Genomic DNA, 14,177 nt, shown 5'->3' on the forward strand with positions numbered 1-14,177 from the left:
ACATTGTTTTCCACCAATTTTAATGTAATATAATAATTAGTTGAGTGAGATTTATAGAAACCTGCCTAAAGGAAAAACATCTCTGTGTGTATGGCGGAGGTGTGACATGTGAGCATTATAACAGGATGCGATGGTGAATTCTAATGAAGAGGATCAACCTTATGTGAATTCAATGAAGCAGAAAATGAATTGTTATGTAAGAGTACAAAAACCTGTTTTAGGTGATGCTCAAATTGCAATAATATTTCTGCCTAATCAAAACTTTTTGTCGTCTGCGTTGACAACACTTTATAAAAACCGTACTTTCTTTTTTACACAAAGAACATTTTGGTCCATGGGAATCTAAACACAGTGAGCACATCCTCTTTTAACTTGAGTCCAAACAGCTGTGAACAGAATGTCAAACTTGCGTGCTATATTTTCAATCTGCTTTGGCAGCAGATTTTGCATTTTAACCAATGCTGACCTCCCCTGAAATCAGCCCAATCATCATTGCCAGTCACATGTGACCACTCTCCACTTAGTTTCTACTTTCAATCCACAGAAGCCTTCTGTTTGCTGCCAAAAAAACACTAAAATGATTCATAATAGTGACATTTCTGTATGAGCCCCTTGTTCTTTTTCTATTATAAATTATCAGCATTTTTGTTATGAGATAGTAATTCAGTTTTCTTTGCTGAGGTTTTGAATATCCTGCTTCCAATTAAACGGGCCAGAAGAATTTTATTTGTGAGGCCTAAAGCTGGAAAATTAGATTTGAGCAGCTCCAGAGTCCTTCTTTGTCCAGATAATCTGTCCGTCTTGCTGTGAGCAGTTTTCTCAAGAACCTTTTTATCACTGAAAACCAGTGGTGGAGGAAGTGGCTATCCCCGTCCTTTATGTAATACTTCAAGTAAAAATACTAATGCAACAAGTACTCAAAGCCATACACTAACAATGTTACTTCATTAAAAACAACTGTAGAATGATCAGAAATTGTACTTATCATTTTCATTAAAAAAAAAGGTTATACAGATATGTATTTAAGCAATACTGGAGTTACTTTGTTATATCCACCCGTGCTGAAGACACAGTTTCTGTTTAAAGCCTCTTCAAGACCGAGCGTACACAGAGGTTCCTCTCTTCACTTCCTAGCATCAACAAGTGGTTGTAGCTCAGAGCAATCCTACAATTTTTCATCAACAAAGAATCCATTTTCAATTTAAAAAACATTCCACTGAGCCAGTGTGAAAAAATATCTGAGTGCCTCCCTTCACTCTTTTCCTCTTCCATAAATAAGTCTCCATTACATGCTTATTAGCATGTAAACAGTGCAGCATTTAATAAAGATAAGGAAGATTGTGCAAGAACTGGACTGACTCTTGGTTAACACAAGTCTGACATGTTAACTGTTAACAGCTGTTAGCTCATCTGCCCCATTAATGTAGAGACAATGGCATCATGTTTTAAAAAAGCTGCACTACAGATGTGAAACTATAAATCTGATGTGTCTTTAACAGAGAGTTTTTTCTAAGGCCTTACACATGAAGCGTTTTTTAGCGAGGTCGATTAGAAAATGTTTTGAAAAGCCTTTTGTGCAGGCACAGGAGAAATGAGAGAAAAACATGCATGGTCGACAGTTCCCATTTCCTTTTTTATCTTCTTATTATCATCATAAGAAACAGAGAAGTCTTTGTCTTAAAGAATAAACAAATATTCATATCGAAAGAAAGAGGCTACACATATCTTAAATATTTGCTTTTTGTTGCTCCTTGTAGGATATCAAAAAGGACAAGTTTGCTTTGATGTTTGACAAATACAGTAATGTTGGAAATGGTACATGTCATTTTAATCAATGAGATTCAGACATGCCGTTAAGTGGATGCTACAAACTACACAGATTTGATTTCATTCAGCCACAAAAGTTTTTGTGATGTTTTACTATAGTCCAAAGGTGATATTGGCCAGGACCTCACTCAAAGCAGGAGGAAGGAGGTCTCTCCTTTCTTTCTTTCTTTCTTTCTTTCTTTCTTTCTTTCTTTCTTTCTTTCTTTCTTTCTTTCTTTCTTTCTTTCTTTCTTTCTTTCTTTCTTTCTTTCTTTCTTTCTTTCTTTCTTTCTTTCTTTCTTTCTTTTTACAGCTTACACAACCTTTTATTTATGGACAGCACCACGGACATGTTGTCAACAGGATACATGTTTTCCCCCAAACTGTTCCCACAAAATGCCAGAGTCTGCAGTTGTCATAAATATCACTTTATGACTTTGCTTTAATCTTGCAATACTTCACATATTCTCTGAATAACATGATAATTACTAACAGATGTGCTTGTGGCTTGCTGTTTCTAGTCATTTTGGAGAACATTTATTTGCTTCTTTAGTTCAGTACAAACTGTTTCTGTTTAAATTGATTTTAACAGAAACAAGTGGGTAAATCTTATCCAGTGTTTAGAACAGAAAATGGAAGAGAAACTGACAGATCAGCAGTGAACATTCACAGCTGGGCGTCACTTGGAAACAGACAGGATTTATACACTCATTAGTGCACTGCCAAAATCATTGTGACTGGACATGATGGCAAAGTCTGTGCAGCAGAGACTGGACAGGTGTTATAGCTGCCAATAGAAAGCCCAGCAAATTTCCAGCAGGTGGCAGTGAAACATAACCTAAAATGTCTACTCAAACCGAAGGTAGATTTACTTTCTACCATGTGGTGTTATATGCTTTTGTATAGACTGGCCATAAACTATGCAAACTACTTGGTACATTTTCAAAAGGCCTTGTTCAGTTGTGAAGTTTTAGTCCTGCCATCAGGAAGGTGCTGCTTCTCATTTTGGTGATCTTGAGTTTTCAAAACTACACCAGGCAGCACCAATGGTGAGGGAGAAGGAGGGTGGGTGTTGTCTTTGGCACACATTTGATTTGCTGTTTGGGTTTCTCGTCCCACAAATATTCTCACATTCACAAATCTCACATGATGTTATGCAAAGGAAAGCTGCAAACATGACCACATTCCTCAATGTGACAGGATATATTGATGAAAACATTTACATTTCATCTCCATGAATTCATCTCCACATGTTGCAGATGTTCAAAAGTATTACAAAAAATACAACCCTGATTGCAAAGAAATTGGAATAGTGCTTAAATAAAAAAACTTTGATAACTTGCAAAGATCATAAACCCATTTTTTTTTTTTTTACAATGAAGCGAAACAAAATGTTTACATTGAAATAATGAGAAAATTTTTAAAGAAGGAAACAAGGTCTTTTTAAGTTTGATGTCAGCAACACGGCAGGCCCATGTTCTGTGCAGCATTCTCTTTTATTTTAACAAAAGTCTGTAAATGTCTGGGAACTGAGGAGACCAGTTGCTGGATTTTGGCAGAGGAATGTTGTTGTCTGATAGTCTTGCTGCTTTTCTTTGCATCTTTCATTTCGTGATTTGTCAAAAGTTTTAAGATAAGATAACCTTTATTAGTCCCATGCGTGGGAAATTTGTTTTCAGTTGTTGTAATGTCAACGTTATCACTTGGACCCTTCTACTGCAAAGCCATGCAGTTGTATTGAATGCATTACACAAGACATGCCTGAAAAAAATGTGAGCATATGTTGCTCACACCCAGAAAGAAAAATTATTTTCAATTTCAGATAACGCGACCACAAATGTTGTCACATTCACATGTGGCTTCTTCTTTTCATGATAGAGCTTTAACCTGCATTTTTGGATGGCACTGTGAACCTTGTTCATAGACACTGATGTCTGGAAGTGTCCCTGATGCCATGCAGAGATTTCCATGACAGAATCGTGTCTGTTTTTAATGCAGTGCAACTGGAGGACCCAGTGATGGGCATGTGATACAGATTTTTGACCTTTTCCCTTGCAAACAGTGATTTCACCAGAAATCAATATTGTGGATATTACGTACTGTAGATTATTTGATATTTAAAGTCTGCAGTTCAAAACCCCACAAGACTGGCCGCTTTGATTGAAAATGTGGGAAGAGAGTTAAGCGCTCAGACTGTTCCTACTGAATGTATTATGGGAAAGATCTTGGAGGAGCTTACAGCTCTTAAACGGGAGATAAACCTGGACACCAGTGATGGATGCTAGAACAACTGTAAAATTGATGCAGCGTGTTCGCTCCAAAACAACATATCCATCATCTTTCATTCGGCTACCCCCCCACCCTGACTGCGCCAGCTGGATGCTCTTGAAGGTTGGAACAAACGAGAACAACAGCAATTCTTCCAAGAGATATGATAACGAAAACGAACTGTCTCTCTCGCCCGATCCCACAAGGCCAGCTGCGTAGGCTGCGGACTGTGGAGCTTCGCCTAATGGGTGAAAGGACACTTTCTCAGGCTGAACACAGGACACACCTACTGACACGCACACACGCATGTGCACTGATACTGACACGCCACACCATCACCAAGATGTGATGACATTTGTGTTTTTTATGTGCTGGAGTATTTTGTATTCTCCTCATGCTGACTCCTTTTAGGGATCAGTATGAGCAGAAATTCTTTTTTTCTCCTGGTCTGACCTTTTGTTTTACAAATTTCTGTGTTTTTCCTTGCTACCTAGCCTGACCTGTCTCCCCAATGTGATGTTTTGTATTGTATGTACGGTTGGCAAGGTCTGTCATCTCGGTGTGGGCAACTCCAACTGACAAATAAAGGCTCTCTCTCTCTCTTTGCAAGTTTACATTTAGGAACATTATTCTGAAACAGTTTGCATCTTCAGATCTTAGATGCATGAACCTCTGCCTATTGTTACGTCTGAGAACCTCAGCCTCTCTAAGATGCTCTTTTTATACCCAGTAATGATTCAGTAAAGGACTAGCTGTTACAATCCAGGACTATGCATTGCTTTTAATGGAGAAAATCTTGAGGGATGGCTGTTGTGAGGAAAGCAGCCCAGAGTACCAGCAGCACACATCATTGTGTGCCTCAACCTTTGTTCTTTTACCCAAGCTAGCCTGCCATTTCCCTGGTTAGGTTTAGGGATTAGAGATCTGATCTAAATTGTTAAAATTTGGGACACATCGTCAGTAGTGGACTTTAGATTCATCAGGTGTTTATCACTAGACACCCTCATCCAAGGAGGCCCTGCCAGGGTTGATCAGGCCCCGGAGTGTGTCAATGGTTTATGTTAAAATAGTTTTTCTTCTTCTTTCTCCAGTTTAATTTTCTACAGTTTATTCTATCTATTCACTGCAGCTGAGAAATACTTACCTCTTTAGCATTTATGGAGCCTCATTTCTTCAAAGGGACAGAAAAGGTGACAGAGAGGAGTGAGACAAGTAAGATAAGATAAGATAGGAGAGAATAGAGAGGAGAGCCAGAAGGGGGCGCCCGATCTGGCTTCCCACACCTCCCCGCCGGATCGGGCTGTACGCTCTACCTCCCCACTGCCTCCCAGAAAAGGGAAGAAGAGCAGAGAGGAGAAGAGCGGAGCATTTTTCATTCTTCTTTTTAGTTTTACTACCACGAGGCTAACTGCACAGGATGCCCTGAGACAGCTGTAGCAGTCAACCAGCAAAACTTCTAATGTTAATGACTTGTTGTCAGCTAACCAAATTAGTTGCAAAGTTTTGCTCCAGCAGTTTCTTTGCAGCAGCCCTTATATTTCTAGCCTTTTCTTGCCTCATCCCAGCTTTTTGAAACATGATGCTGCCATCCAATTCAAAATAAGCTGTTTTTAATACGATGTCACAGTTTAAACACTTCAGAAGTTTTCTATGTTCCATTGTAAAAAAAATATGGGTTTATCAGATTTGTAAATCATTGCCTTCTGTTTTCCCAGGAAGGAAAGCAGACCAAGTAATTCTCAAAAACTGCAAAAGACCAAACCAAACCAAACAAAACAAAACAGACCTACATAGTCAAGTTCATGACAGTGAAACTACAAAAAGACAGAACAAGTATGACTTGTTTTGGAAGCATCACTGCTTAATGGGCACCTTAGTATCAAAGCAGAGACTTCATCTTGTTCTTACCATTGGGTGAGATGGGCACACTTGTGGCTTTAGTCACTTCTGGCCATGCCTCAGCTCTGCCTGTGGATAAGGGAAATACCAGAACCCTGAAAGTGAAATCTGTAAATTGAACTTAGATCTATAAATTGAACCATGTATTTAATTCAGTTAAGCTAACTTAACAAAAGTTGTCTCAATGTGTTTTTTTAATTGTAAGATAAAGACCATTCAACCTTAAGAAAGAACCTCACTGATAAGACAGTGAGCCAACATTTGTTAAATGTAAGAAGGAAAAGCTCAGTGGTCCGATTATTTTTCTGCCATAAAGCAAAGATGTTACATTGTCACTAGTTGGTGTTTTTGCAAATGATTAAATTATAACAAAATGCAGAGCTGGCATTACATAATGTTTTTCTTAAGAAGAGACTTTGGGCTGAACCAGGTTCAGGGAGGGGCAGCCATCTGCAGTGCAGGGTGAGGGGAAAGTGCAGAGACAAAAGATAAGTACAGAGAAACCACAAACAACACATAGACCAAACCCAGTACAGTGACTAGACAAATGTGAATGACTTGATCCAAACAGAGGAATGACTCGGGTCATCAGCTTTGTCAGAAAAAAAAGTTTTACGCCTGAGCTTCAAAGTTAGACAATTTAACGCTGATGAGTTTGTGTTTTTGTGCATTTATCTCTGCCTGTCCGGATATGAGAAAGCTGATTTTTATCAGTCAAAAGATAAAGGGCAAACTGCTCACTCTGGCCACTAGAGGTCTCTCTCGCCTTATAGTGGTTCAAGAGCATCTGCGATAGTTAGAACGCTTCACAATAGGCACAAAAAAGAAGAAAGAAATCATCTTATTTTATAACGTATATTAAAGAAATGAAAGCTGGAATTTTTATAATAATTTTCAGGGTCCAATTTTCAGATGCATTTTCTGGAAATAACTGACAGAAACTTTGATTACTCCTTTGACCGCTGGTACAGCATAAACTAAGTGCAGGTAAGATATAATGATATAATAAGATATAACTTATAACAAACAGAGAAGTGAAAAAAGTATTCCAAAGAACTGTCAACACTTTAGAGCATTCAAAACCAGTCTTTCAGGTTTAGAAGCCAGATTATTCTGCATTGCCCTCTCTGTAAATCAAAATATTTTTTTTAATCGCCTTGTGATAAGGAACTGTGACACCGGCTTCTGAACTACCACAATGAAAACAGCTCAGTCTGAGTACTCCCACGCACCGAGACAGGTGCCTGCGTGCCATCAGTGAAAGATCTAGCTGTCGATGCAGATCTAGAGAAGACTAGACTGTTTATCTTACAACTGAAGTCGAACGGAAAAGTAAATTAAACATTTCATTGGAAATGTGTCCTGAACTCCTGCTAAATGTTCATCCAACTGTTCCTCAGTATTGTTTGCTTTAATTATCATTATATTGCGTAACATGAGATAAGTCCACAGCTCTAAATTATGCTTTACATACATGCATACAGTCTTTCTGTGTTATATACTTCTGCAGCTGCAGCAGATTGTATCTAACTGAAGTTAGCAACAATTTCAACTAAAAATACGGAGTCTGAGTGCCATGCTAGGATGTGGTTGCCATCATGAATTGAGACCTTGTTCCATATTTATTTGTTCTTATTTATTTTTAGTAAATGAAACCAGAAATGGATATGCTGTTGGTTTAGGTGAGTAAACAAATGCAGCAGAATATTTTTATTTCATGTTGCTACAATCAGCTCTCCAAAAACACCCTTCTGAACCCAGGGTCAGATGAAAAAAGTAAGCAGACACGAGGATGATGAGATAGCAGTATATGTAAGTAATTTTGGTGGAAAAGGGGGAAAATCTAACACCTAAAAATAGGACATAAGGAAGCAAGACAAGGTTAAAACCATCCTAGAAACTCTGTGGTGCTTTGAGTTAAATCTGTATGTTGGCAATAGAGTGCTAGTGTACTGATGCTGGGTAGACAGGTACCTAGTCGCTAGTTTATGTGGTAATTGAATTGGTCATTTAATTCATAGCCACTGCTATAAATCCTGCCTTACTGAAACTAACCCAGCCACAGAGGGGCCACAAGCCAGTGTACTCCTGCTGTCATTCCCAAGAACATAGGGAGGTATGTGTCATAAAGGGCATCGAGCATAAAATCTTTGCTAAATCAAACATGCAAACATCAAATATTTGATTTCAACAATGAAATGGTGCATGGCCATCAGGGTTTTACTGTTGGCTTAAGACTAAGAAATATGAGCGGGGGAAGGCATGTTAGAGACATCAAGAGATAAAGAAAGGCAAGCATCTGGAGATTATGTATGTATATATATATATATATATATATATATGTATATATATGTATATATATATGTATACATATATATATATATATATATATATGTATATGTATATATATATATATATATATATATACATATACATATATATACATATACATATATATATATATATATATATATATACATATACATATATATACATATACATATATATATATATATATATATATATATATATATATGTATATATATATATATATATATATATATATATATATATATACATATACATATATATATATATATATACATATATATATATATATATATATATATATATATATATATATATATATACATATACATATATATATATATATATATATATATATATATATATACATATACATATATATATATATATATATATATATATATATATATATATATGTGTATATATGTGTATGTATATGTATATATGTATATGTATATGTATATATGTATATGTGTGTGTGTGTGTGTGGATTCAGAATATTTAGTTGGCATAGGCAAGAAGAGAACTTGAGTAGGGGGATCTTGAAAGAAGAGCAAGTGAAAAGTGTTGTGGATGAAAAGTCAAACAGGATGAGGAGATTTTGAAGCTGGGGTGACGTTGAATATCTGCCAAAAAGCTGGATTTCAGGGCAGTTAAAAGGAGCACATTAACTGGACATGTGTGTGAAAGGTGTAGAGGTGCTGAGGAGGTGGTGAGTAGGTATGGTTTCAAGAAAAGAAATGTGGATGGGCAGAGAGAAGTAGATTTTGCAAATAGGATGAAATTGGCTGCGGTGATGAGTTCATGAAGAGTGAAGTACATAAGGTGACGTATAAGAGTGAAGGAATGTACACAAAGGTGGAATATATTCTATATGAGAGGTGAAATATCAAAGAGGCAGAAGATTGCAAGGTGGTGTCAGGGGAAGATAAATGTTTATGCTAGGAAACTAACAGTTAGGCGGGCACAAGTTCTTATGTTTTTAGAAGTTCTTTGGCAACACTAATCACAGAGTACAGAGCTGTGGTTGATGGGAAGCTGGTGCGTCATCTTGAAAGCAACATGAAAGAAGGTACAAATAATTTTAGGGAACTCAAGCATTAATCTCTCTAACTGATCAAGGCGTGTGTCTGTGTCCACCTGTTCTTTGCTTTTCTCAATTTATTTAACAGACTTCAACCCTTACACGCATAGAGTTTCTCCCATGCTTTCTCTGCCTAGTTTCATACTTTTATTCTTATGGATTGCTTGCTCAACCAGGTGAGCTGTAAGGGCATACTGCTTGTTTAATTTAGGGTCAGTCTTATGGTCTTATTACAGAAAAATTCAGGATCCTGAAAAATGTACCTGGCAAATGTTTGGATATATGAGTAAAACTGCATGGGTGAATTCAATAAAATCTTGAACATGTGCAGAAACGTAACAGAAATCCATCCAATAGTAGAAATATTTCCCTCTGGAAAAAATGGTGATCTGGCCACCATTTTTTCCAGAGTAGGGATAGCCCTGAGTCTACACGTGATTCCTGCCATTATATTACTTAACATGGACCATTATAATTTCACGAGGAACTGACACATGGAGCTGTGCAGAGCTGTGATTTGTCATTGCACAGACAGTTGTTTCCACCTCTACCCATGCAGTGAAGCAGTCATGGTGAGTGGGTGTGGATGTGTGTCTAGACGAGCGGTGCTTTTCTTTTTCCGCAGTGGACACGGCAGTGACCTCGGCCCCGTGTACGTCAGGAAGTGACCTTAGGACCTGACGATGTCCTTATCGCCTGCTACGAGCGTTCCTGTGGCAACTCTGTTCAACTTTCACACATTGTGCTGGAATGCCTGGAATTCAGGTATAATTTTAAGCAAAACCAGCAGAGCAATTCATGTTGGAAGAGTACTGACTATAAGTGTGCGTCTGTGTCCTACGGTGCCTCCTGACATCTGGACTGAATTTATCATATTATCATGTTAAATCATACATCAAAATTCTTTCTCACTGGTATGGTTTTCATTTTGTGGTTTTCAGTTCTGTCTTAGGACATTTTTAGATACTGGTGTGTGGAACTTTGGTAATTACTCTATTTAGTGTCTGGCTAAGTGTCTTGGCAGAATTAAATCATGTCTCAGTTGTTTATTTTGGATAGATGTAGACCTCTTTATTCAATCTAAGTTGTACATTACATCATGTAATAGCTGTGCACTGCACCTGTGGCACTTCCTCTGCAGAAGGTATTTCAGAGGAAACACATGGACTTGAGGGCTGAAAGCACTTTTATTGTGCTTCACTTCAATAAATATTTGGGAATGTTTTACATCTGCTTAAATGTTCACCCCTTCATCTTGTCTGTTTTCTTCGTATTGAAAAGTTTATGAAAGTATTTTTTTAAGCTGCACTTTTTGGCTGCTTCTGAGATTTGTACCAGTTAGGCAGTCGTGGCTGGTGGGAACAACTTATGTGGTCGTACAACTAGGAAAGAAATCAGGACTGTGTATTTCATTCATCCATAGTTTATGTGATAGAAAGAGAGCAAGACAGGTAATAGCCACCTAAAAAACTATTAATGAACCATACACCAGAAAAAAAGGCATTTGCTGAAATCATCCAGCATCTTCTGAACAAACATATTAGAAAGATGTTTTTGACAACTGTATTTTTCATGAGCCCCTGCTCTGCATCCTTGAGTTTTCATTCAGTAAATTAGAAATGTGTTCAGAAGTTTTTCAGCATCACTGAAAGACGGTGTTATTGACAATCTAAGGGGAGGTGCACCAGAGCCGAAGGAATCAGACATAACAGAAAAGGCAGTTTGAGGTTTTATTTTGTTTTGGATGGAGGACTGCTCAGTCTGTGACCTCTGCAGGGTGTGGTGGCGATCCTGGAATAATGACTCAGTATAGCTTAGTAAAGTCAACTATGACTAGACAGCAAGTCGGATGTTTTTGCTATTTGTGGAAGTTCCAGCACTCAAGGCTGATTTGCCCACCTTGTTCAAAGAGTACCTGCAGATGTGGCAGAGACAAACCTGCCAGTGCAAACTTTCAGTGACTCTAAGAGCCAAAACCTTAGACACCAATTGAAGTGCTCTGCATTTCATTGAATACGTGACAAATGTTGTTCTGGGAGAAGATTTTAGTATTATTCAGGGCTTTTACAGCACAAACCATGTTTATTCTGAGACACTTAAATCAGCCACAGGCAGCTAGTTGGCACCACCCAAACCCACAAACTGGCAGAGCTAAATATTGTCTCGGTCAACTGTTGATGCTACAAAAACTTATTTTTGGAAGAAGAACAAATTCAGTGTGCAGTTTATTTACATACACATTAAAACGTGATATTAACATATACACATGTTATTATATTTCCTGATGCTGAATGCTGTGTTTTAAAGTTGTTCATTTTCATAAATAAGAAACAAAACAAATCATACATTTGTTCAGAGAGCAAACAAACCGTTTCCACCACACGTTTTCTGAGCTGTTAATTTAGTTATTTAATGGGAATAAACACGTGTAACAGGTTCTGTGATGTGTCGTCTACATGGAAAAACAATATTCAGCTGCCAATCAGATATTTAAATTGATTAATTTTCAAGTAAGAATAAAAAAAAAATAATGTGGAAGGCAAAGGAGCTTGCAAAGAAAAGCGTCTGGACATCTTTAAGTTACTTGAAGAAGTTTCACCTCTCATCCGAGAAGCTTCTTCTTCTTTGCAAGCTCCTTTGACTACGATGACCTGGATGACTGAGAACCTTCACAGACAATAATGTGGAAGCGCTTTTTAACCTTAATGAGTGCAGGGTACTGTCTGATTTCAGACAAATCACGCCCATTTGATTTTCACATGTGTAAATATGATTAAAGAACTTTACAATGTCAGAGTATCAGCACAGAGTATCTGCACCACAGACTAAACCTGCCTTGTATTTTGTATTACTTGCACGCTGAGGAATTTTGGGGTTGTTGGACAACTCTCCCTGAACATGTGTTAGACATTTCTGGTTCACAGTGACAGATTTGGTAGAGTGACCGGGCTTTCTTTCAGCACACAGATCAATGAATTCTTTAGTAACATTTATAGGACAAATAATATTTTCATTACTTTGCCCTGTAGGTTTTGCATTCATAAATCAACAAGGAATCCAAAAGACTTTCCTGCATACCGTCACATACCAAAACAATATTCGCCCAAACTGAATGGGGGTTATTGTGCAGGATTTGGATTTGGGGGTTTCTTCAAAGGAGTTCACTGCGATTGAGAGCGATACTTCACTGTCTGGGACATTTCCAACATCTGTAGGCTTTGGAAAAATGTGTTGAGGCTTTTTTGCTAGTCTCAGTTTAAATTGGCAGATATGATTTCACTGTGTCTGATACTGGCTGACTACATCCCTTTCATACATGTTTGATCAAAGAACAAGAATAATGAAGCTTGACGGACAGTCTGTGAACTTGCTGCCCATATTCAGCTTAAACCTCATATTTTTCCTCTACTTTTTATACATATGTTTATGGCTTTAGTTGCTTAAACTTGCTGCATGTTACAGTGGGGCTAGCAGCTATTACAATGCAATCCTTCCAGGTTCGGTCATTTCTGGAGGGCATGGAAAGCACATGGTAGCGGCCAGGAAAGCATAGTTTCAGAGAAAGCTCAGTTTGAGCCCCAGCAGTATGTTCATACTGGCAGGCCACCTGGAGTCCACCTGTAAGCTACACACATTCTTTCCTCTTCTCTATCTTTATGTCTGTCTCCTTTTATTTATAAGTTATGACTGGATGTCTTTCTTGCCCACCCATATAATGTGAGAAAAAGCTGATGTTGAAACTTAGGAATCTATTCCTAGTGTTCCTCTGACTGAATTGTTTTCTAATGAAAGGCTTGCTTTCTATTTAAGTCAATGGCTTGAGTATTTTTGTTTAGGTCAAGGGACGCTGTGGCTTTGACTGTGTTGTTGTTATATTTTGTGTAACAGTGCTATAAAAACAAATTATATTTATTTCTAGAATCAAAACAAAACTTCTTGATTCAGACTTAACATTTCAACATCCAAATGAAATTAAGCACACATAGTGATTTCTTCCTGATGAATCACTGATTTTCATCTAGCATAACCGTCCAGGCATGTGAGAAATGGGTACTGTTGAATCTTAGTCATCTGTTCCTAGTTTACCTTAGACTGAATTCTTTTATAATGATGAATTACTTTCAATTGATGACTGTCTGCAATCTTTTTGCTATATTTTTTTTTACAAATGTGGCCACAACACGAATAATTGTTATAATTTGTGTATATAATAGTGGTAAAAAATGTTTTTTTAATTTAATGTCAATTTTGTGAGATATGTTCTTAACGTTGCTGTAGAAACAGGTCAAAGCTCCTGCTTACCCAGGGAAATATCACCACACTGGCATGAAGGATTGGAGAAAAAAAACTGAAACCAACTTGGTTACTAAACAGTTTTTTAATTGCTTTGGTAATCTGCTGATTTTACTTTTGCTGCCATCATGATGTAACGATTGTGGTTATGAATCATGTCTAACCAGTAACTTGGTGGTTTTGCTTGCTCATGTCCTCTCAGAGTGAATTGTAACACGAGTTATAGCCCTAATTAATGGGGAAGTGTCTTAAAACTGGATTCTTTCTAATGGTTGACAGGGGCAAAACTTCCAGTTTCAAAATAAAATCTTGTTGTACAGATATCTGAAAGGTTCCTAATGAGTTCATGGTCTAAGTCTTATCAGAAATGTTGATGTTTATTTTGTGAAAGATAGTACCGTTTAGAGCAGGGGTGGGCAATTCCAGGCCTCGAGGTGCAGGTGTCCTGCAGGTTTTAGATCTCACCTTGGGTCAACACACCTGAATCACATGATTAGTT

This window comes from Astatotilapia calliptera, chromosome 20, assembly GCF_900246225.1.
Source record: "Astatotilapia calliptera chromosome 20, fAstCal1.2, whole genome shotgun sequence".
NCBI classification, from domain to species: domain Eukaryota; kingdom Metazoa; phylum Chordata; class Actinopteri; order Cichliformes; family Cichlidae; genus Astatotilapia; species Astatotilapia calliptera.